Consider the following 24,289-nt stretch of genomic DNA (forward strand, 5'->3'; position numbering starts at 1 on the left):
AGTAATGGCCTCAAAGAGCGTTTCGTGCGTGCTCTTGGGTCCGAGATGGGACACCTAGTATCCCAATGCACACTCGTATCTCAGGAGTTCTGAGGAAGTATTTTCTCCTGGGTTTGTTCCTCGCCTTGTTCTCGGGAAGATTTACGACCCAACCAGGGTAGCCGCCGCTCCCAATGGCTATTGTCTTTAAAGGTAGACAGTCTACATCAGCCATTGTGTCTGGTAATGTACGGTTAACCTCTCCCGTAAGAAGAGGTACTTCCGTATTGTTTGAACGACCCTACCGAGGAAGGGTGCGAATGTCTCTTGCAATTGAGGTTTACAGGTAATATTGGATTCGGACAAGCAGATTGACTGCAATTTGTGCCTGGTACCTAAACACGTAAAAGATAGATAGCTCCGTATTGTTTCGGCGAGCCTACCGGGGGAGACAAGGCTCCCTTAAAGGGAGACACTGCTCCCAAATGATAATGTCTGTCTTAAATAGACAGTCTACATCAGTCATTGGCTCTGGTAATGTACGGTGTACCTCTACCGTAAATAGAGGAAGTCCCGTATTGTTTAGACGTTCCTACCGAGAGTGGGTGTGGTGGTTCCACTCAAATGATGGCTTACACGTACCATTGGGTTCGGAAGGTAGCTATCCTACAACGTATGCGTGTTACCTAAACACGTTAAAGATAGGTAGCTCCGGGTCATGCTGAAGGCCCGATGCCTCTTCGCACGGTCGACAGCCCTATGTGACATATCAGGCGAACTTACAAGAGGAGACAATGACAATGTCTGCCTTGAGCAGATGGTCTACATCAGTCATTTGTTCTGGTAATGTACAGTGTACCTCTACCGTAATTAGAGGAAGACCCGTATTGCTTGGGTGATCCTACCAGGAGGAGAGTACTGGGTTCCTGCCTGCGGAAGGGCTGAGTGGAGGCGGGGAAGGTGCCTATTCCAGGAATCTAGGTAACGGTACTGATCCGCGGAAGGGATGAAACTCTGTAGGATATGGGCCGGCACCAAACTCGAGGTGACCTAACGCGTACCGTTGAAGCCGAGATGAGATACGGGAGTATCTCAACGTGTGCGTTGTACGTATACATGCGAAGGCGGTTGCCAGTTGAACGTTAAAGGTAGGCAGGTCTGGGATTGAACATGACCCCTCGGGCATGCCTGGAAATCCAGGATTGGGTTGGACTCTGCCGGGTTTTGTTTTACCGTGAGATTCGGTACCGAATGAGAGCTAATCCTAGGAACGTGAATAACGGTGAGCATGTATGGGAGATGAGCTTGCCTTGAAACGCTTGGGCACCATACCTGCAGAATATGGGAGGACTGGCTCGCTACCAGTCCGCCTCCACCAGTAGGTAACTGGTAGGTGGGGCTTCGGCTCTGCCGCGCAGTGTGCGTATCCCAGTCCCTTAGAGAATAGGTGTTACACGCTAAGGCGTCAAGGTCGGGGGATAGATCTTGACAATACCCAACTTGCACGAGGACCAATGGTCAGTATTGAGCAATTACGGGCAGGATGCGTTGTTTGGTGGAGCCTGTCCGTTAAATAAGCAGGATGGCCGTGGGCGCGATGTCCGCGCGTGTATCGGGACATAGTAGACCACTCGAATCTAATGTGTGTTGGTTTTGATTCTGATAGCAATTCCTGCAGCGAAATGATGTCCAACAAGGCAGTGTTTTAAGTGTCTCGATGTTTGCTGTTGCTGTGAAAAGTGTTCTATATCAGATCCAGGCTTATTATCCGGTCTGCGGAACGTTGGCGCTCTAGTTATTTATTGTAGCTATGGAAAAATTTTCCGTATCACTCTACCGCTTCATTGACATTACATCGTCTTGTTTGCTGGTCGAGTAAGACAGGCTTCCAGTTTTTAAGTCTGAAAATTCAGTGTGCACACTTCTGCCACAAATGAACTTTTCTTGTTAATCCAAAATTGTATCTTGGTGGCACACATTTCACTTATTAATACTGTCGGATTTTTTTTTAAAGTTTGACTTTTGATCGTTGATTAAGGTGGGCACAACACTTTTGGAATCTTAAATACTCTTGTCTCTGAGCTATGAACTTGCTTCGTGTACTTTTCCATTGTACCTGGGATGTTGATTGCATTCTTCTGCTGCGATTATATCGTAGTGTAATTCAGTCAACGTTAGACTATGGTTATTATATACTGTATTTCTTTGTATTACTCATGATTTACTTATACCTATAGTTTTACTTAATCATCTGATCGCTCCTTCGCGCTGAACCAACTTGATACAATTCATCTTCTGAGTTTTCGGCTTTCTGCGCTATAAGCCTATCGACGTAAGATACTTCTCAAAAGTTATACAGCTCTCCGTGTGTTGTGTTTCTCATCATCCCTGCAGCTTTCCGTTGTCTAGTTGCCAGGTTTATAACCAGTATGCAGCATGTTTTCAGGCTACACACCCATATTACATATATCAAAGACTCTCAACGCAGAAGAATTTGCATGGTCGTCTCTTTGTTGGGTACATGTTTGTTCTCTTCCATCATGGATCTTGACTCCACCAAGACTTAATCTTAGATTATCATCACAACCAGCCCCCTAGTACCCAGCAATAACAGCAAGAATTCGGAGTGTTGCTGGACAAGTACCTCTATTTTAATGTTTTGTACGAATGGTTCAAGAATTGGGAATTCTATTGGCTATGCTTTCATCACGCATCCCCTGTGTTTAATGTTCACTGCTAAACTAACAGCAGTTAAATTTGCCCTCGATCACGCGCTAAGGTCTCCCTGCGTCGTGTGCTGATTTGTACTGATTCAGAAAGCGTTATGAAAAGCCTATAAAATATTTTTACTAAACACAATTTAGTGCAAGCATTCTTGAGAGATTTCATCAGCTACAGAAACAAAATTGTATCATCATTGTCTCTTTGTTGTCGTTGTATCGGTTGGTATTAGGAGTAATGAGGGTGCTGACACAACAGCCAAAAAAGCCGCATTTACAGGTATTGCAATACAGGACTCAATCCCGTGCTCAGAACTCCGTAGTTATTTTGTCCAACAGATGCATTATCACTAGTAAGTGGCTGGAGACATGCCAACGAAAATAGACACCACTCAGTAATACCTATTTGGGGAAATTGGAAGAAATCATCACGTACTACTCGGCCACATGAAATGATCTTTACACGTTTGCATTTTGGACATTTTCATCTCACTTATTCCTATTTAGTGCGTAGCATATCGGAACGTAATTTGAAGACTGTATTGTTCCAGTGAATATTCGACATCTTCTCTAGAATATCCAGAATACTAGGTTCTAAGAGAACGTTTGGGACTACTAAAAGAGCTTAATCAGGTTTGGGAAAGTGCACTCTTTAGTAGACGTAATCGAACCTTTATTTGTGAGTTTGGAATGGTTAATGTACTCCGAGGTATTTTCTTTCTACATTTTTCTACGTTTTTTGCTGTTATTAGTATTTTTTACCCCTTTCTTCTTATACATTTTGTTATTTATTTTTATACCTTTTCGCTACCTCTGTTTCAATTTCATCGTTGTTTGGACTGCTATTTTAATTTGTAGATCTTATATTGGATTTACACTTTTAAAGAAGTTTCATTGTGAATTTTTAATGTGGAGTTTGTGTCAGCCGTTGGCCGTATCTTGAAGGGGAAAAACAGCTTCAATGCTGAAGTCTCCATTAAACTCTAAACGATCAACCGATATCTAGTTAAATCTCGTATAGCACCAAGTAGCCGGTAAAACATCAATTTTGTTCAAATTATTTCAGATGTTGAGTATAACTCGTTAGATTTATCTGTGCATGCAGCAAAGTAAGTTGCAAACTACTTTCTTTGTTTACAAATGACTTGAGTAATATGGCAGGGTTGCCAAAGGTACTGATTTTACTTGAAACTTCATTCATATGCAGTTTTAAAAAAGTTAAAAGGATATGCTGAACCGAATCAAATTTAATGGAAAAAGTCGTGTATATACTTTAAGTAGTTATGTGCTGAATACATAAAACCATTGAACATTGGGTCAAACACGAAAACATATAGATGGTTGCAAATTTAATTTTCTAATACGAAAATAGAACTTAAAGATTAGCCTATTAAATAGTATTTAAACAACAATTTAATCTACCTACATGAGTGGTGGAACCAATAAAACATCATGGACCGTATGTAGAGTCGTTCTGGAGCTTGATTAGTGGTATACTAAAGAGTTCGACTAACGTACGTTTCCTGCAGTAGTCAGGCGTTTAGTATGACGCTAATCACACGTCAAAACGAATCTGCATAAAGCGGCGTGTGTCTAACAAACTGCCATGTCGAAGAAGCTTAGTCGAAGCACCAACCATGCGTCACAGGCTGAAATGTTTGCCGCATAGCCAGACAGACTTTCTTGTGCTCTTGCTTAGGATTAGGATTAGTAATTAGATTTTTGAGATTTTGGCATCTATGGCCTGTTAGCCCGTCAAGTATGAGGGATGACGTTCCTAGGCGAACACACATCCCGGGGAATTGGGAAGGAAGAAAGGAAAGGGGAAGAAGGAAGTGACCTGGGACCATTATATTAGGTATCTTGAATAATGTTATATATATTTAATTAGGCATTAGTTGACTCAATTACACTAAATCTGTGTATATGGGTTCATCAACTTCAATAATAATAATAATAATAATAATAATAATAATAATAATAATAATAATAATAATAATAATAATAATAATAATAATAATAATAACAGAAATTATAATGATTGCAATATAAAATTTCAATTTCCTATAGGCATATTATTTTTCATTCCTAATTATCACATTAGTAACATAAGCTTTTACATTATTCTAATTGACTGGCTGAAGCAACTTAGGTATTATGGTTATACATATTAAATGAAATAAAGTAGCCCGTCAAAAAATGTATACACTTCCTTTAACAGATTAAATCTATGATCTTCTTTAGAACTTGCTTCGAAAGACGGTAGAAATGTATAGTATGGGTAGCTTTCGACTAACATCGATATCTACATGACAGTAAAATTAGCATGTGACGTAATACAATGAATCAAAATGGTCTCTACACTGTTGTTGTTTGAAGAGCGTGAATGGTATTTAACAGTGGTATTTTAACTTCGAAATTGTTGCTTACACCACATATTCATTTTACAGCCAGGTAATTAACGATATCTGTTAAAAAGAAACTATACTACACATTGATACCATAATTTGATCCAAGTTACAAAAAAGGGACATCATCTTTTAAAGTGTGTTTATTTTTTTACGGACTGTATATAATTAATATATACTTCTTTATCGTTTATAAAACTGTCTATATATATGGTTATAAGATTTTCACATACAAAGGAGCAATTTATAGCAACCAGATGTTGTAAACATTTAGATATATTTTCTACTGTAATTTCGTACCAAGCCGTTTATTCGATTTCCGATTCGAGGGGGATTGGAGAAATCAAAATTTATACGAAAATTATAGAGTGAAAACTATAGTGTCTGTGAGGTAGGCACTGTCGTTTGTGTTACACGAGTTCCAGATCTTTTAAATTATTTTCCATTATCCATATTCTACCCATACTAAGAACAGGTTCTGCTACTATTTAAAAAGCTAAAAATGAATACAAAAATCAAGTTAATGACGTTTAAATATAAAGTATATCATTATATAATAAAATAATGTTATTAAATACAACAAATAAATAATGCGGCCTAACTAGATTGGATAACAACGTAGAAAATAAATATCATCTTGTTCACTTAGCCTGACAACTGGTCAAAGAGGGCGTTTAAAAATAGGTCTAAAGATTCTTTAATGCTGCTAAATTAATTAAACGCTGGAGTTCCTTTTAAGCTCTTGCAGGCACGAGGCTGTAGGTCAGTGGCTAGAGGCTGAAGGCCATGGGGAGAGTAGGAGGGGACTGAAAAACGAAAACGCTTGTGACTAAAATGTTTTGCGTAACAAGTGGCTAGGCAAAGCGGTTGCATGATCCATCTGGCTGTTCCATATTAAAATCTCCATCACTCCATGTAGCTATACATCACAGTGACAACACCTGGGGACAGCATGTGGAGCTCAGAGATCTGAAAGTGAAACCTACGTACGAATGTGTGAAAGAGAATGGGGGAATAGTGAATGGTGATGTGTTTATGTATACATATGAATGACATTGAAGTGGTTCAACGTTGGAAGAGAAGAGGGTTAAAATAATACCACGTGTCAAAGACAGGTCATACATTCGTCTGTGTTACTTCCTAACGAGAGGTAGTTTATATATAGTTTACATATATATTTATATAAGTGTGTCTTTCCCTGGTTATCAAAGACAAATAATGAAAAAGATGCGGTTAATTTCCGTCACAAATATATTACATTTATAGGTGAAAAATATAGTGAGTTGCTAAATACTCTATAGTAAATGAAAAGAATAAAATTAACATTATGGTATTTTACTCTTTAACACACAAACTGACAAACTCAGAGTTGTAATTATGAGCGGTCATGTTGGTTATATGTTTATGTTGTCATGGTCCTGGAGACAAGTAAAATACTTAATTTTTAATATATAAATACTTATTTACCAACAATATGGAAATGTTAACTTCTTATTCGGTTGAGTTACAACACTAACATGGACATTACTACATTATTTATTATTTATAGAACCGAGTAATCCAAAGCACTATTAAGGAGAAATTTAAGTTAATAACAAGAACTTTATACTATAACATGGAGTATGATCCAATGAATATAAGTAAAGGGTGTCCCATAAAGAACGCTATTTTAAATGAGCTCCTTCGTGGCTAAGCGGTTAGCGTACGCGCCTTCGGCGTGGGAGTCTCGGGTTCGATTCCCGGCGGGAGCTCATATGGTTCGGATTCCACGTTAATCAGTAGGTCTTGTCTCATATAGCCTCGCTATTGAAAAGGACGTTCAACTCAAAATCAACTCAACTTAGCAACTTTTGAAAAGCCAGGCCATTTCTGTTCTAGTAGGTTGGCAGCATTGAACGTTACACGATTTTCATCTGTTGCTTTTCTCATTAGTAGTCACCGAGCGCTGAATAGCGCACAGGCCCGTATCCAGGGGGGTCTAGGGAGGACCGGGCACCCCCTAAATTTTTACTGGCCCCCTCTAAAATTTTCACGGTAGGTTTGCAAATGAACTATAATATGGAATGAACTAATATTTTTGGATCGGGCCCCCCTAGCTTCCACCGCCCCTCCCCCCTAAATTTTCGAGCTGGCTACGGGCCTGATAGCGCATGATCGTCATATGTTTTCTTTACTTGTAAGATTGGAGCGCTTTACGACGGAACAGTGTCTTTTCATAGTGAAAACTTATTTCAAATGTACTCAGTGCTCCATTTCTACCCGTATAGAAAACAGATAACGATCATGCACTATTCGGCGCTCCGTGACTACTAATCAGAAAAGACAACAGATAAAAATTGCGTCCTTTATTGGTCACTCTTTATAATGGAGATTATTTTAATGTTAACATTTTTGATGTACGTCACAATCCTAATAACTAAGACGAGTCTATAACTGATGAAGGCTACTATTATGTGAGAGCCCAACCATCAAATTTTATTTTAACCATAAATATTTTTCAATTTAACATCGATGTTCCACACATCAAACGAGATCCTTAGCGAAATGTTTATAAGGAGTTTAACGTCTTTTTTAGCACTGATTTAAGATATTGTATTAGTCGGGATCTACCATTTAACGTGAGTTTGGAGCGAGCTACTTGTGCATTGACCAGGTCGAACTCGGGGTTTTTGCACTAAAGAAAAAGTACTGCTAACCGTTTAACCATGACGGAGTTAAGGTTACGAGAACTGAGGAAACGTGAAATATTTAGTATTTACTGATACTTTAATGACACACTACGAGGGCCACTATTTATATTTTTGAGCCTAAGAATAAAAAAAAAAAAACAGTAATTTGTCATTGAAAATTGATTTATTGTTTTCCGAAATATTGTCTTTTATGATCAATACACTTTTTCACTCGTTCGAACCATTTGTCAAAGCATTTTTTTTTTTTTAATTTTCTTGAGACACCTCCATAATATGGTTTTTGAACGCATCAACGACTTCTTCCGCCGACGAAAATCGTTGTCCACACAATTTATTCTTGACATTCGAGAACAAGAAGAAGTCATTTGGTGCCAAATCAGGACTATGCGGTGGATGACTCATCAATTCTATTTTTTGAGTGTTCAAGTAGTCGGTTGTTAGTCGAGTGATGAAGAATAATCGGACGGCGCTTGTTTGTTTTCCGTATTTGACCGAAGACCTCCGGCAAACAAATTGTTGTGTACCATTCAGAATTCACCGTTCTACGTTCCTCTAAAGGCACAGTTGCCACATGACCAGCCCCCCCCCCAAAAAAAAACAAAAAAAACAGGCGACCATTTGTTTCGATGTGCTTCAAGAGCGAACAACTTTTGTTGGATTTGGCTCATCTTGAAACACACGTACAGTTGACTGCTGTTTACGTTTCGGCTCTCGTCACCTGTTACAATTTTATATGTCTTTCGAAGCACCGGCATTGTATTTATTGAGCATTTGTGCGCACCAATCGACGCGAGCTTCTTTTTGAGTTTTTGTCAAATTATATGGGATGCAACGATAAAAACTTTTCTCACAGCTAAATGATCATATAATATTTTATATATGCTGGTGGAACTAATGCCTAGAGTTGCCTAAATCTCACAGTATGTCACATGACGATATTGCAGTATTAGGTTCTGCACAGCATCAATGTTTTCTTGAATAAGAACTGATTTTGGACGACCTTCGCGAATTTCGTCAGTGAGCGAATGGCGGCCACGAGTAAAATCGTTATACCAGCTTTTCACAGCGGCAAAGAATGGGGAAAGAGAAAAATGTGAAAGTAAGTTGATCGATGTACTCTTCTCGTGATAATCCACGTTGAAAATCGTAATAAATCATTGCACTAAAATTTTCACGAGTTAGTTCCATTTTCTGTTGTCACGCAATCTTCAAGTCAACGTAAAGAACACCAATAAATCTATTGACAAAACATTTGAGGGACGTTATGGTCAACAACGTCAAACGTTTCTATAAAACAAGAAATAGGGCCTAACTACAATCAGTGTTGCCAAGGCTCAAAATATAAATAGTGGCCCTCGTATATCTAACAATTTTAAGAAAAAGAAAAGTTGAACGTGTATTTTCACTACCAAGTCCACAGAACATGAACTACAGTATAAGCAAGGATCTGATCAACATAAATCACAGCAAGAATTATTGTGCAAGAAAGAACCTTTACAAATCTGTTCGGGACCCTACTACATCATATTCGAAGCTTGACCTTTCTTAAAGCTGTAACAATGAACTATTTTAAGTTGCTTTATATACAGAAAGTTTCAAAACAACACCAACAACGTTTGGAAAGTTATTCCTGACATAAAGACAAGACAAAAAGTATAGATTAATTTGAGTGTAGAAATGCCTCGTTTCAACGCTATGACTAACCGAAAATTTGTCGGAAAAATACAAAAATCTCATAATTCGAGAATAAAATATCGGATAAAAGTTGTGTAAAAGAATGTCTACTATTTTAATGTTGTATTCAATTAATGCACAGTTGAATGTGGTGAAACGATGCAAGGATAACTCTCGAAAAAACTCAAAAATTCCTGGGTTATTTTTATCAAATATTGAATGAGGAAAATAAGCAATGAAAGTAAGCAAGAGCAATTTTTTTAAAGAAACAAAAATCATAGTACATTTTTCAAGTTAGAACATTGTTAGAAGTCGAAAGAAACGGAAATGCACATGTTTGATTGATCGATTCTATCTCAGTAGAGAAGAAACTTTTGGAGGAGGAACTGTCACTTCGATGGATACATACTTTGAGTTATAAAATCATTTACGAAATTATTGAAATATGTATGATACGTGGGAATTCCAAGCTTTTCACGTATTACACATATTTCCCAGAATTTTAAGTGTAATTATTAAGAAAGTCTTGTACCTTACGAACAATTTACCACTTAAATTTTTTCTTCTTATTTATTTTAAATTGTAGAATCTAACTCTGGTGTGTTCATATTCTTGGACTATTGAACTTCCTACTATATGGCATTTTTACCTTCTCTATTAATTGTCTGTCTTTTTTCCGCTCTTAATCTAGAAGTTTCTCCAGTTGAAGTTTAATAGCTCCAGGCGCTAACATGTTTGCGATGCTCTGAATTATGAAGAACTTAAGAAGGGACAGGAGAGCAAACGCCCGCGTTCGGGAACGACATATTTTTCCCAAATATGTTGTATTGTAACAACTGTGCTATTTGATAAGCACATATTTGCTGTCCCTTAAATTCTCTTCGCTTGTTCTCACAATGAAATTAACACTGGTGTTGTCACTGTTAAGAATTCTTCAGTAAGTTCCTCTATCAATTTCTTCCTAATTTAAAATATTTTTGAGTGAATGGTTTTCAGAGTAAGAAATAATTAATGTGACTCAATGAAGCAGTCTATGCAATTTAGTTAACTATTGTTGACTACTCAGATCTTGTAGAATTGATCTTAAAACACCTGCTAAATGTTGTACATCGTATTGTGAAATGCGCTAATACGAAGGGCACATAATAAATATTCTCACGTAAACATTTTTGATATGAATTGAGGTTATTATTGTACTACACTAGACTCAAGCTAATCCGGACTTCAGTAATCCGGCCCCACATTTGGCCTCTACCGCATGACTTTGCAACAATATGTCAACGAGCAAAAACGATAAGAGATATCAAGATATGATCTCTTGCAATAGGTTCGATCTCTCCCGTTACTCTCTATTGCAACAGGAACTGGTTCAAATTAGTAATTTGCGGTTTCAACATTAAAGGCCATAGAAAGAAAATGGGAACAGAGAATGAGAAGTGGTCTTTTGCAAACGATTCAGCATCTCAGGGCAACGTAACATGACTATTCCGACCACTATACAAAATCGAATGTGGTTCAAATTTCTTACTATTACCGGTTTCAATATTGGTTTTCATAGAGCAAAACTGGTAAGAGATATCGAGATGTCGTTTCCTGCAATTGATTCAATGACCCAAGAATAGGTTCTATCTCCTCTGTTTACCTATATTCAAACGGCAAGTGATTCAAATTAGCCAATTCTGGTTTTAGCACTTATCGCCATGGAACAAAGATATTATTAGATAGTAACAAACAGTTTTCTGTAAACGATTCAAGGTCTCAAGAGAACACACAATCACAACCTGCAATACTGTATCAAAGCCGGAAGTTGCTTAAATTTACTACTACTTTCGGTTTCAATATTGATTTCCGTAAATCAAGAACGGTAAGAGATATCTATATGTAGTTTTTACAATCGATTCAGCTTCCCAAGAGTACGTTATATCTCTTACATTAACCATTTATTCAACATGGAAATGGTTCAAATTAACTATTTCCAGTTTGAATCTTTATCGCTATAAAACAAAAACAGTAAGGCATGGCGAGTAATGTTTTCGGATCAAAAGATCCATTATATTTCAGGTATTTTTTTTCTTGTAGGCCTTATAACTCGAGAACTACATATAGTGTAGCCAAACCCAAACTATTACTTAACTCAGAATGATGTGCTTATTCTGTTAAAAAAAAAAAAAAAACTCCATTTAGGTGCTGTTCAAAAATTGTATGGCCCCTGATCCAAAAAATGCAATATATTTCATTCAATTAAACATTTTCTTGTACTTCTCGTATCTGGAGAACTACGTATAGTGTAGCCAAACCCAAACTATCACTTAACTCAGTATAACGTGATTATTCCGGAAAAAAAAAAAAAAAAAAAACGAAAATTCGATTGAGGTGCTGTTCAAACATTTTGTGGCCCCTGATCTAAAAAATCCAGTATATTTCATTCAATCAGACATTTTCTTGTTTCCTTATATCTGGAGAACTACATATAGTATAGTCAAACCTAAACTATCACTTAACTCAGTATGATATGCTTATTCCGTAAAAAAAAAAAGAAAAAGAAAAAGAAAAGAAAGAAAGAAAAAAGAAAGAAAAACGAAAACTCCATTTAGTGGCCGTTCCAAACTTTTGTGGCCCCTGATCCAAAAATTAATTATTGGCCAAGGTCGCAATCTTTTGATGCATTTTTTTGATCATTCCTAAATTCCTGGCCAAGATCGCAATCTTTTGACCCATTTTTCGAATAATTCCTAAAACTCTTGTTTTACAAATGGATCCAGCGTTTGAAGAGCAGGTACTATCTTTGAGCTTATTAACCAGTAGATATAGATGTATTACTTCAAGCTTGTGTAATGAATTGCCATAGTTTGCAAATCTACTGTACTTTCACACTGTGAAACGAAATTCACTTGCTTTAACAAATAAATGATAAAGAAGTGACCTGTTTAATTTAATGTTTCGTTGTTATGTTCTATGGATGAAAAGTGATTACAATTAAATAAATACGAATCATACCCTAATAGCATTGTAGACTCAAACCTTCGAGGCCAAGTCTGTAGGCATGCATAAGTTTGCATTTACATGGCTGTAGACCTAACCAAGGCTATAGCAAACTTACTAGTTCCTCGATTGCAAACTTCTTTCAGACTTGACAATAATACACAATGTAAGGCTAGCTTTAAAATTGCTTTAAATTGACATACAAGTCAAGCATGACTTAAAATTTAGACTTGGCAAAGCCATATACGGAGAGAACCTCTAAAGCTAAGTTTAACACGTAAGCATTCTTGTGCAGCCTTTATTCTTACACCTGGGCTAAGCATTCACAGGTTTATATGTCAAAGCTATGTGGACTGCAAGCATGTGTTAAAAATGTACACTTAGCAAAGCCATAATCAGAGATGATTTCAAGGTTAAGTCTACCAAGGCAAATTAAGGGCGAACTTAGATTTACTGCAATAGACGTGCTTGCTTCCTGAGTAATAAAATGAAAGAAGAAAATAGGAGAATCTCAAGATTCCTGAAACAATGTTATCCATCATAAGTTAACAAGGCCTGGGACCACACCTACAACACATGGCGCTAAAAATGAGTAACCTATTATATTTCTGCCACATTTCTGCTTCGTCTTTCGTGGATAAGATTATAACCATAATCAAGATATTTGTTTCCATTAAAAATGTGTGATATTACAAAATATGATTTGAAAGATCACACTCAGTAACAAGGAAATAAATGTATTTGTGTGGTGATATTACGATTATTATTATTATTATTATTATTATTATTATTATTATTATTATTATTATGCGTTTAGTTTCAAATTTTAGCAGAAGCAAATCATGAATAGAAATATGATTGCTGTCATTTTGCTAAGCTGATGATGACAGTAAAGTTTTAATTAAAAACAAAACTACAATACAAACATACGAACTTCACTAAGTATGCATAAGTGAAAGTCCTTCAACGGTTTCCACATAAAAGGAAAGCCCTGTTGTAAATGTAATGAAACAATATAGCTATATCCAAACAGAATCCCTTACTTTTAGATGACTCCATACGCTAAAATGAGTTAATAAAATTTTGTGAATTAATTAATCTCGTTAAATTCCAGTATTCCTACACATTTTCAAGCCACCACTCATACAACAACCAGCAAATGTCTTTTAAAGATACTTTAATGTTATATTGCTTTAGTTCTTATAAGGCAAAAGTAGAGCACTTGGCAATCCCAGTACCGTACTGTTTGTACGTCCTTAAAAGAAGTTTGCGGTGCTTAAGAGTGAGGAGACCCATCGCAAGAAGGGGGTGAATAAGCGGAAAGATGATACAAAGTGTGGGAGGTTAAGGTGGAACGGAATGAGAAAAGATAGGATGAGACTAAGTGAATGACTAAAGTTTTCGAGATTCTTAGTAACACGTTCCGAAAACGAGATAAAACACGCTGACGAGGGAATATTCATTCCACGCCTCTCATAACTCTCTACAAGGAACCCTGTACCACGTGAGACACGGTTTCTTTCCTTTCTTTGCGGTGACAAGACTAAAAGAACATGCGCTGCAACCATATTGTATAGCCTTGCTTCCACAAATTTTGCCAAAATAGACCATTAATAACGCGGCAGAAACATCACCTTCTTCTTCCTGTCACTTGTTATTCAAAGCGGTCGCCGTAAGTCATTTGTCTGCTACGCTCTCCCGCTTCTTTCTTTGTCTTTTTTAAACTACTTTTCCTTTTTTTCTTCTTTCATCTGTACTCATTCCCTTCAGTAAAAGATAAGCATGTTTTTCATCCTATGTTAGTCAAGGAAGAACGAGATGTTTGGTAGCTTACGTCATATTCACATAGATGAAGGAATACTACGTTCATATTCTTTCATTTTGTTTCAATAAAAGATTATTAAAACCTTCACTTGTCCGCAATGTGGCCAGATTTACTATGAAAATTGATATTTGAATAATTATGCCTATATATTGAGCTAGTTAAAAAAAATGTATAAACACTTTAAGAAAACCAAACTCTATATTGTATATTACTGCATCACAATATTAATAGCTAGGTATATCACAATATACCACTGTTCAAGTCTCATGTGCACATTGTGTAGCAGACGTTGTAAACTTTCTTCAAAGGGTACCCGAAGAAACAGGACTGGTAGCTGCAAGAAGTCTTTCTTATCTTCCTTTTGTGCATTTCACAAATATCACCACCGGCCTGAAACTTGTCTATCACAAAACCGTGTAGTGTACAGCAGAACCCCCCTCGTCCGGCCTCGACTGGTTCGCCGCTCCGGTTGATCCGAATGTGCTCGAGCCGAACTTGTCCCGACTCATCGGTGACTCACGAGACCCATTGTTGTTTACTTACTGCTACCACATATCTGCTTTAGTGCTCCGTCATCTCTTGTATCGTTTCCTTCGTTGTATGTGTTTTCTGTACTGTACTGTGCAGTTTTTTGTGCTTCCTATTTGTTTGTTTTTACCGTAGAGAACAATACAATCATTTTTGAGTTCAGAAATTGTTTATTTTACTATAAATCCGTATTTTTCTGTATTTTCTGATAATGTGACCTCTTATTGCATTCCGACCATACCCCCAGTCCCAAAAGTGACAGATTAGAGGGGGTTCTACTGTAATTGCCAAGCATGTAGAAGGTTCTGTTTCAAACTCATACCTCTATCGATGGTGAACTTTAACGACATTTTCGAATTAGAAATAAACCACTTTAAAATGGATTTTTGTTCTTCAAATGTCACTAATATACCGACAATTCTGTTTCATTATCAAACATCATGTCACATGTTACAGTCATTAGGGGACCGCCATTAGTTGAGGAAATAATATTTTTGTAGTAATAATAATTCAGTTACTATTACTATATTTTTTGCACTACTTACATTTAGTTGAAATGGTAATCTTCCAGTAACTTATCGTCTGCCTATCGATTTTTTAATGTTTCAGTTCTCGCAGCCTAGATACTACGTAGGTATAATAATCTTTTATTTTGACGTACTTGTAAATGCTAAACTTAGACTTAAGGAATCAAGTGGCAGTTATTAGAGAGTGAAGATTGGAGAGAAGAAAGTATGATAATCGTGAAAAAAGTCCAATTCGAGATTCCAATGAATTTACACGTTTCACAGCTTTTATATGCCGAAAAATGGATTTTCGATCCGTCTGTGCGTCCATCCGTTGACCCTTGTGTAAACGTATTGACTCGACTAAAGACCGTATAGGTTAGCGTATCCACAAGAAATTTTAAACGTAAGACTTTTAACTTACACTGAAGGATTCTGCACTGGCAGTGCTGGATTTACGTTTAAGCTAAAGAGCTATAGCTTAGGGCTCCACCCTCTTTGGGACCCCAAAAAATTACAGTAAAAAGTGGATGTATATTCTCAAACTATAGAATAAAAAAGACAAGTTATAAAACTTAAATACATCAACAGTATTTTATGTTTTGTAGGCTCCTATGACGTAAATAATGGGGCCCTTCCTGCTAGTCTGCTCCCAAAAATGTCATTAGGTTGCTCATTTCTACACATAGGGTACTTACGTTCTCTATGCACTGGTAACATGTAGCATCCAGTGCAGATAATTTGGCATTGACAATGAACAGCTGGACATATAAGAGGCTCCCATTACCTTCAGTAACTTAGGGCCTCATTAAATGTAAATCCGACTTTGTCCAGGGAGTTTTAAATTTTCATCTTGCCCCCATATTAAGAGTAGTTTAGTGAAAGGTGGAAATAAAATGTTGCGATATGTGATTTTTCTGGAAGCGGCTCTATCGATTTTGTTTGTATTTCACACAGTATAGTTTATTAACTGTGGTGTAATTGTGTTAGTAAATTCTCTGGGAAAAATCCAGAAGGCATGTTTTATTTTTTTTCAGACGATTTTCTTAAAAACCACTAGGGCGATTTTATTTACATTTCATAAATAAATATTTCATTAATGACTTAACAATATGACATAACTCATTTGTCCGCAGAAAAATCCACAACGGGTAGTTTATTCTTGGAGGTTAATTCTTTTCCAAACTATTTTCTCTGAAACGACTCACGGGATTTTGTTCATATTTTATAAACAAATGTTTCATTAATGCTCTGATAATATGACATAACTTATTTGGCTTTAGAAAGTGCACAAGGGGTAGTTTACTCTTAGGGGTGATTTTTTTCGGACGATTTCCTCAAAAATAACTCAGGTAACTTTCTTATAGAAAAAGAATCTACGAGACGCATCCAAAAAGTAAGTTTCCCACGCGTCCCATAGCTAGGAAACGGTATGTTGCGCGAAGCGACTACGTGTACGTGAGAGAGTAAGGTCCTAGCATGGCACATGCACTAGCGGAACTTGGCTAATGCTCTCAGTAGCGTCATGGCAGTGGTTGAAGATGGACGTTCCTATTCCAGCTCCCGCCGCGTGTGAAGTGCGAGCAGTGATAAAGTTTTTGAATGCACAGGGCATAGCACTAATCGAAATCCATCGTTAGCTGTGCCAGGCCCATGTGCCTAACGGCATGGGCAAGAAGCTCCTGCAATTTTCCGCTCCTTATTGCACACCGGAGTGCCGGTTGATCAAGAAGTTTTGTGTTGAAGCAACTGATCCTAGAGCACAAAGCAAGGCGCACAGTGTCAGCATTGACATTTTTGCAATGATACAACTGACGATGAATTTCAATCGGTGCTGCATTGAAAAACTTTATCACTGCTCGCACTTCACATGCGGCGGGAGCTGGAATATGAACGCCAATCTTCAATCACTGCCACGACGCTACTGAGAGCACTAGCCAAGTTCCGCTAGTGCATGTGCCATGCTAGGACCTTACTCTCTCACGTACACGTAGTCGCTTCGCGCAACATACCGTTTCCTAGCTATGGGAAGCGTGGGAAACTTACTTTCTGGATGCGTCTCGTACAAGGGGTACTGCATCTCTGGGCGTGGGTTTTCTTCAGATGAAGATTTCTGAATACGTCTTATAATTTTGGCCATATAACACAAATAAATATTTCAGTAATAACTGCAGCATAACATGATTTAGTTTAAGAAATTTTAGAGCGAACGTTCAGTGCGGTGGTCCGTACCTTTTATTTAAGTTGCGATGTTTTCCTCATGCAATTGCTATAGAAGTTGCACGACTATAGTAGCTGGGAACTTAAATTAAATGTAGAAATAGCGATACTGAAACTTTACGGATTCTACGCAAAATTGTACAGTAAAATATTCTAGATCAGATTAAATCTTAACATTAATTTTAACATTAATCTTAATTTTAACATCTACGATTGAGCAGCTCAGGTGAGCATAATGGTAAGCATCATTTCCGGTGAAATTAAGTTATTAGGAGGATTGATTTGTGAAAGAAGCACAGAAGATTAAAATTAGGAATTAGATTTATGGGGTTTTTGACATCTATGGCTATGTTAGCCTGTCAGGTATGAGGGATAATGTCCCTCGATGATCATACTAATTGAATAAATGAAAAGAAGAAAGTATTGGGGAAGGAAGGAAGCAGCCTGGGACCTGTATGTTAGGTACTATCCGGACATTTGCCTTATTTGAATGAAGAAAACCCAGTAAAACCTCAGGATGACTTGCCTGAAAAGGCCTTTTACACTTTTTGAGCGAGTGTCGCTACCGGGAGTCTAACCAGGGATCGCTTTCACAAAAAAAAACAAGAGAGCGTTAGCGACTACGTTATGCGGGGTCACATTAACTACAGAAGAGTATACAGATAGTTTTTTTTAATATATTTCTTTCGAAAGTGTATCTGCAGAAGGCAAGGTGAGTTTGTTTGATATGTTTTATTGCATTGAATTGCATGGAAATTCTCAACTTTCTTCTAAAGTTTACTCGGAAGTTTGAAAATACTACATACTAATATGTTCACTACAGCCGCTCGATTATGCTTTGTACGTCAAAAGGGACTGATGAATATGGGCTAATTTAGTGCTTTAAAATGTGAGGGAAGATAGGGGCCAACGGGACAATTCCAACAGAACTCATGAGGTCGATTTTCTTCATCACAAATCCAAAGTTATCTGGGAACAAATCAGAGAAGCCTCACTATTACTAAACGTAGATTACACAAAAGGAACAATAAGCAAAACATTTTATTGAGGTGTATGTAGCTGAAAAAGTATTTGTCTGAAGAAAAGTTGCTTTCCCACTTGTTCTTTGGTGAATTTAACAATCTATAAATAATATTTCTGTTGATGGAATTTGAATAATTCTGGAGAAATAGGATAGTAAGAACAATGGGTGAAAAATCATTGTGAAGGAAAGATAATATTACAGCGTATGAGGTTTTTCGAAACATGCAAAGATCCACATTTAAAGCAACACAACCCACTTAATAAAAGGCCTATTCCCTGAAACTATAAGGCTGAAAGTAATTGCAATGTTGACGGTAATAACACATACATTGTATTTAATGTATGTGAACAACTGATAGGAATACATACGAAATATAAAAGTTGTTCTTTTATTTCAATATAAGTTACGTCATATAGTTAAATAGTCATTTATGTATTAAGGAAACCAGTAGAACAATAAAACATGCAACTATGGTAGTGATAGATTTTCCTTTAAGTATTGCTTCTGCAGTATTACTATTACAGCAGAGGATATATTCCTTTATAGGAAGGAGCATCTTGTGTATTGAGGATTAACTATGCCACCTCAAAGCTCATTGGAGTAATCGATAACCATAGTAATAGCGAGATATAGTAGAACATGGTAACTATAATATCAATTCGAACAATACATTACAGAGTAATTTACTATATTCATGCCGTCGTACGTAGTATAATGCAATAGTCCCCTTCTTACTTAACGACTCTAATGGTTGCTTGTGATATTTTACGGGTGCTATGCATTTGAAGATTTCTTCTAATCAAGGGCAATTAACTTTAAACCCACGGGTATTTCCAATCTCCAAACAAGTATTTTAACAAAATTTATAAGTATTCTCAATTACTTTCCCGTGGCTCATTTGTCTTGTATTTCATTCATTCACACTTAAAAATATGTACATAAGTCGTAACGGAAAGCTGAGTCTGTCTGAGGCTGAATATTTAACTCCTTTATTAAACAACGTCGCCCTTTATTGGACTTCCAAACTGTACCATCCGTAAGAATGAGGAGTTTTATAGAGCGGCTATGATAAAGCAAAAGCGGCAAGAAATAGATATTTGAAATACAAGTATTATAGTGTCTCAAGAAAATATCCGGTCTCTTCCCTCAAACTTCTATTCAAATCGAAAGTACTAGAAATAGGTCATTTTCCCATAGCCTTACAAATCACAAGACTATTATAACCTCTGGTATCGTTAGCACGGGCGATTTTGTGTGTGTGTGTGTGTGTGTGTGTGTGCATGTGTTTGCATTATATGGCTTACTCCTATAACTGGAAAGATCGCTAGCCATTGATGTCAGTTATGCAGCTCAACCACGATGACTTCAAAACTGTCAAAATTTGAAACTAAAGTTAAAATAATACACAAAATCATTTCCTGAAGAATCAATTAACAAAAGGCGATTTATTCCAGATATAGTGTTATTAATAGATACCATTGCAATACTAAGATAAATTAAGAATTTAAGTTCTTTCAGTATCCTTGTGACATCAAATCAATGTATCTTAGCTATAGAGGAGTCTGTGAATGAAGCAAAAGTAATCGCATGATGTAATCCTCCGAATATTTCTTTTTTGTCCATGAGGGCTCGAGTTTATGTGTGTGTGTGTGTGTGGAGGAGGGATGCGTGTGGATTGTACATGTGTTTGTGAAAATGTAGCATCCCTTTTCAGCATCAAGGCTATATGAGACGTAAACTTGCAGTTTAAGTTAGAATCCGAACCACAGCAACGCGATCAATGCTTTCTCACTCTCACTGGGAATCTTATTCAGGATTACGTGCACCAAAGGCGAGCGCGTTATGCAAGAGACTAGCAATGAGGACCTTTAATGCTGAAGTTTACTTTCTCATATCCACGAGCAGGGGTGCCCATCCCCCCCAAAGCTGATGGCGCACTACCCCCCAAAACTAATAATCTCTTCCCTCCTCAAAACTCAAGTCCTCTAAAAACAATTGCCCAGTGTAGCAATAGTTTTTATAGTACTAGTAATTGTTATTTTTGTTGTTGTTTTTATTTCCTGTAGTAGTATTATAGAATGCTTGTAGTAGTAGTATGGGCAGTAGTAATTATAAAAATGCCATTACTTTTATTAGTAGTCTTGGTAGTGTACAATACTAAATTTCTTCTATAAGGATATTGAAGGGTATAAAAACTTCTACACACTGTGTATGGCACAGGTATTCTTTTTTTACAATTAGTGGTATTACTTTTTTCTTTACAAAATATTGATATAATTCCCTTGTACATGAAAAGTAAGACGCAAATCACAAGTTATTGAGTTTGATACCAAAAGAAAATGTTATCCTCGAAATTAGCCTACAAAAAGAAGTGATATCAAACAAAAAACATTCCTGTAAAAGAGCCAAGTACGAGTGGCCTTAAAAAGAATTGAAATCACAAAAATAGGCGCCAAGTTCTGGTAGACAACAGTTACAAACATTCACTGGCTCACTTCAAATTTAGATTTGAAACTTGGCTTTTGTTTGTATGGTTACCACTAGCTCACAATTATGTCAAACTACTTTATAATTTTCAACAGACAACAAAGGCAAGTTTCAAATCTAAATTTGAAAGTGATTCCTTGAGTGTTTGTAACTGTTGTTCACCAGAACTTGGCGCCATCCTTTCATATAGCAACTTGCGCGGTACTTCATTCATAGAGTTTCTAAGCAGGGGGTAGGGGAATTCATTATCGAGATTAAAAAAAAAATAATCGCATCGTATTCCAATGTTATTCTGACGACAGCAAAATTACTTATTCGACATTAAAATTCGTCCCCAATCTTTTTCCGATGGCACAACTTGCGCCATTCATCCATCCTGTGGGCGGCCCTTCTCTCTTAAAACAAACCAACCTTTCCTTTCATACGGCTACTTGCGCGGTACTTCATTCATCGAGTATCGAAGCAGGGGGTACGGGGGTTCACCCCGGAAAATTTTTGAAAATTAGCTTCTCAAAATCGTGTTTTAATGCTATTCCGACAGTAAAATTGCTAGTTTGAAAGTAGAGTAAAATCCCCCCCAAATTTTTTCTCAATGGCGCAGCTTGCGCCATACATCCCCCCTGTGGGCGGCCCTGTCCATGAGCATTTATGAACCTGAAAGACTATGGTTGTGGTAATTACATCTCATTCCTATGTCTATTAGTTATTTTAGTACTTATTTTAAAAGCATAATTTACTTAAAGACACATTTAATTTATGTGTTGTACCAGAAATAAGCTAAAAGAATAAACGAAGCACATATCAACAAAGAATCAGTGCTCTTTAAAGAATATCTAGCTAATTTATAAATAACCTAACATTCTCATTTGGCGCATAACAGCTCAGTGAAATTTTCAATCTACTTAGCTTAAATTCCAAAACAACTGAAAAACAAGTTTGCACAAACTTAAAACATCAAACAGATGTTTACTTGTTAGGCATTCGTGAAAATTGATGCGATTTAACAATTGATTGACACTACTCGACAGATAGCTTCTATTTTCTATTATTTATTTATTTGAATGTTTCTCACACGACCATCTGAGGTCTAAAATGTATAGTGATACCTAGGTACATATTGCTGGCTGTAGAGAATGCGGAACCTTGACAAAATACGCAAACTTCTTTTGGGAATAAAATCAATTTTTAAAGATAATGACACCGAATATAGAGGAAATCAATTTGACATGTTTAGGCTACGCGAGGCAAATGGCCATATCGAAAATGCAAGGTAAAATAATCCGTTGGTAAAACCAGAACAAAATGGACGGAGAATAATGAATAAATAATAGTTGACTAAAATATGTCTCCACTTGTCAAACAAGACAAACTAAAATGTTGCATTATAAATTGGTACCACTCCGTAGTATCCCTTAACAGACACAGTCACTTTGAGCAAAATCAAAACATTTGAGTTCGTTTTTGAAGTAACCAATAACCTATAGGAAGGTAATAATTTCCTAGGAAATTATTACTCCCTACCAAATCTTCGGATTTAAAGCCATCTTGCCCAAAGTGACTGTGTCTGTTAATATATACTACGCAGTTGTATCAATTTATAATGAGAGCTCCTTCGTGGCTAAGTGGTTAGCGTACGCGCCTTTGGCGTGGGAGACCCGGGTTCGATTCCCGGCGGGAGTTCATGTGGTTCGGATTCCACGTTAATCAGTAGGTCCACGTCTCATATGGCCTCGCTGCTGAACGGGACGTTAAACTCAAAATCAACTCAACTCAACTCAATTTATAATGTAACATTTGAGCTTGTGTTTGAAGTAACCAATAACCGACAGGGGGTAATAATTCCCTAGGAAATTATTATCCCTACCTAATTTTCGGATTTAAAGCCATCTTGCTAAAGCGAGTGCAACATTGAGAGATCACATTCAATGATATGAATTTTTAGTATGACTTCTGACTTTTCCTTTGGAATTACCAGAAACCAACAATGGGGGTAAAGATTTCCAGGGGGTAGAAGTTTCCAGGGTACAAAAATCCCTGTGATACCGGTCTTTTCGACTTTCGAGATTGTTTTCATTGAGTTATGAGTAGTCTAATTTCAGTGATCCTAATTGTGATGGAAACAAATAATAAAACCACGAGCAAAAGATTTTTGCGAACACGAGAAATGTATTGTAATTTTATTTGTGACAAAATACAAAGACATTATTGAATGTAAACAGATTAACTTGGATCAACGAAGTTTATACCCCCAAACTGCCCGTTCAAGCTAAAATCAGATTTATCCACCATTTGATCGAGACTTAACCTTGAACGTTGTTGGTGCAACAGATATTTTCACCGAGCTTGATTATGACCCTCGTTCAACAGTTGAACTTCGTTCGTGCACACGGCCACGAATGTGACATCTTTTTCTACAAAATTATTATAGATTTAATAAAAATGATCATGCGAACGAATCCTGATAGAATATTTGACGCACTTATCAGGCACGCACGCAGAAAATTTTATTGGATGAGTCCAATTGGGGGGTCCAATACTATGAAACATAACATCTAGGTACGATTGATCCGATGTAATTCTACAGCCCAGAAATGGTATCTAATTATTAAGTTCTGCCATCCATGTGCTAAGAAAAATACAGAATTAGATTTTTTTAAATAAAGAAAGAGTACAGATGAAATATAACATCAAATTTTTAAGCTACAGCAGTCATTTCTCTACTAAACAATTATAGTTTTATTATGAAAGTGTACAAACGTATGTCGAGTTAAGAAGTTTTGAGGGGGGATTCGAACCCGGTAGATTCTCCGTGTGGGTACACTGAGAAAAATCCATTATCCGGACAGCGGTATATTGTACAAATACAAGGATTCGTTATGTTTACTAAGGAAATCTGTACGGAGCGTACTTTATCCATATGCTACACAGCTACTGCCTTTAACGCGCTTGGATGTTATATCATGTCGCTGCAGGATGTCTGATATCTAACAATCTTCCGTATTTTATATACGTATACGTATGTTAAATACTTCAGCTATATGTTATATACGTCCATCTGTGTGTGAGGTCCTGACCGCCTATAGACACCTCTTTCTTGCACCATAGATGACGTCATGAAACAACTGTCGTATGCTTGCGAGCTGGTTTATAAACGAGGTTGTTTACAAACGGAAAAGAAGAGCGGAAGGAAAGAAGCCTGGGTAAGTGCAATAGTAAATTATCACTTTAGTTAAATATTCCATTAAT

At 36.9% G+C, this 24,289-nt stretch overlaps 1 protein-coding gene across 2 annotated transcripts in view; it reads right to left on the reverse strand.

Moving 5' to 3' along the window:
- Positions 1 to 24,289, reverse strand: part of LOC145678351 (protein CEPU-1-like) — a 1,025,842-nt gene that overhangs the window by 747,399 nt on the left and 254,154 nt on the right. The window lies entirely within an intron of this gene.

The sequence above is a fragment of the Thermobia domestica genome, chromosome 2 (assembly GCF_964235325.1).
Source record: "Thermobia domestica chromosome 2, izTheDome1.hap1.1, whole genome shotgun sequence".
Classification (NCBI taxonomy): domain Eukaryota; kingdom Metazoa; phylum Arthropoda; class Insecta; order Zygentoma; family Lepismatidae; genus Thermobia; species Thermobia domestica.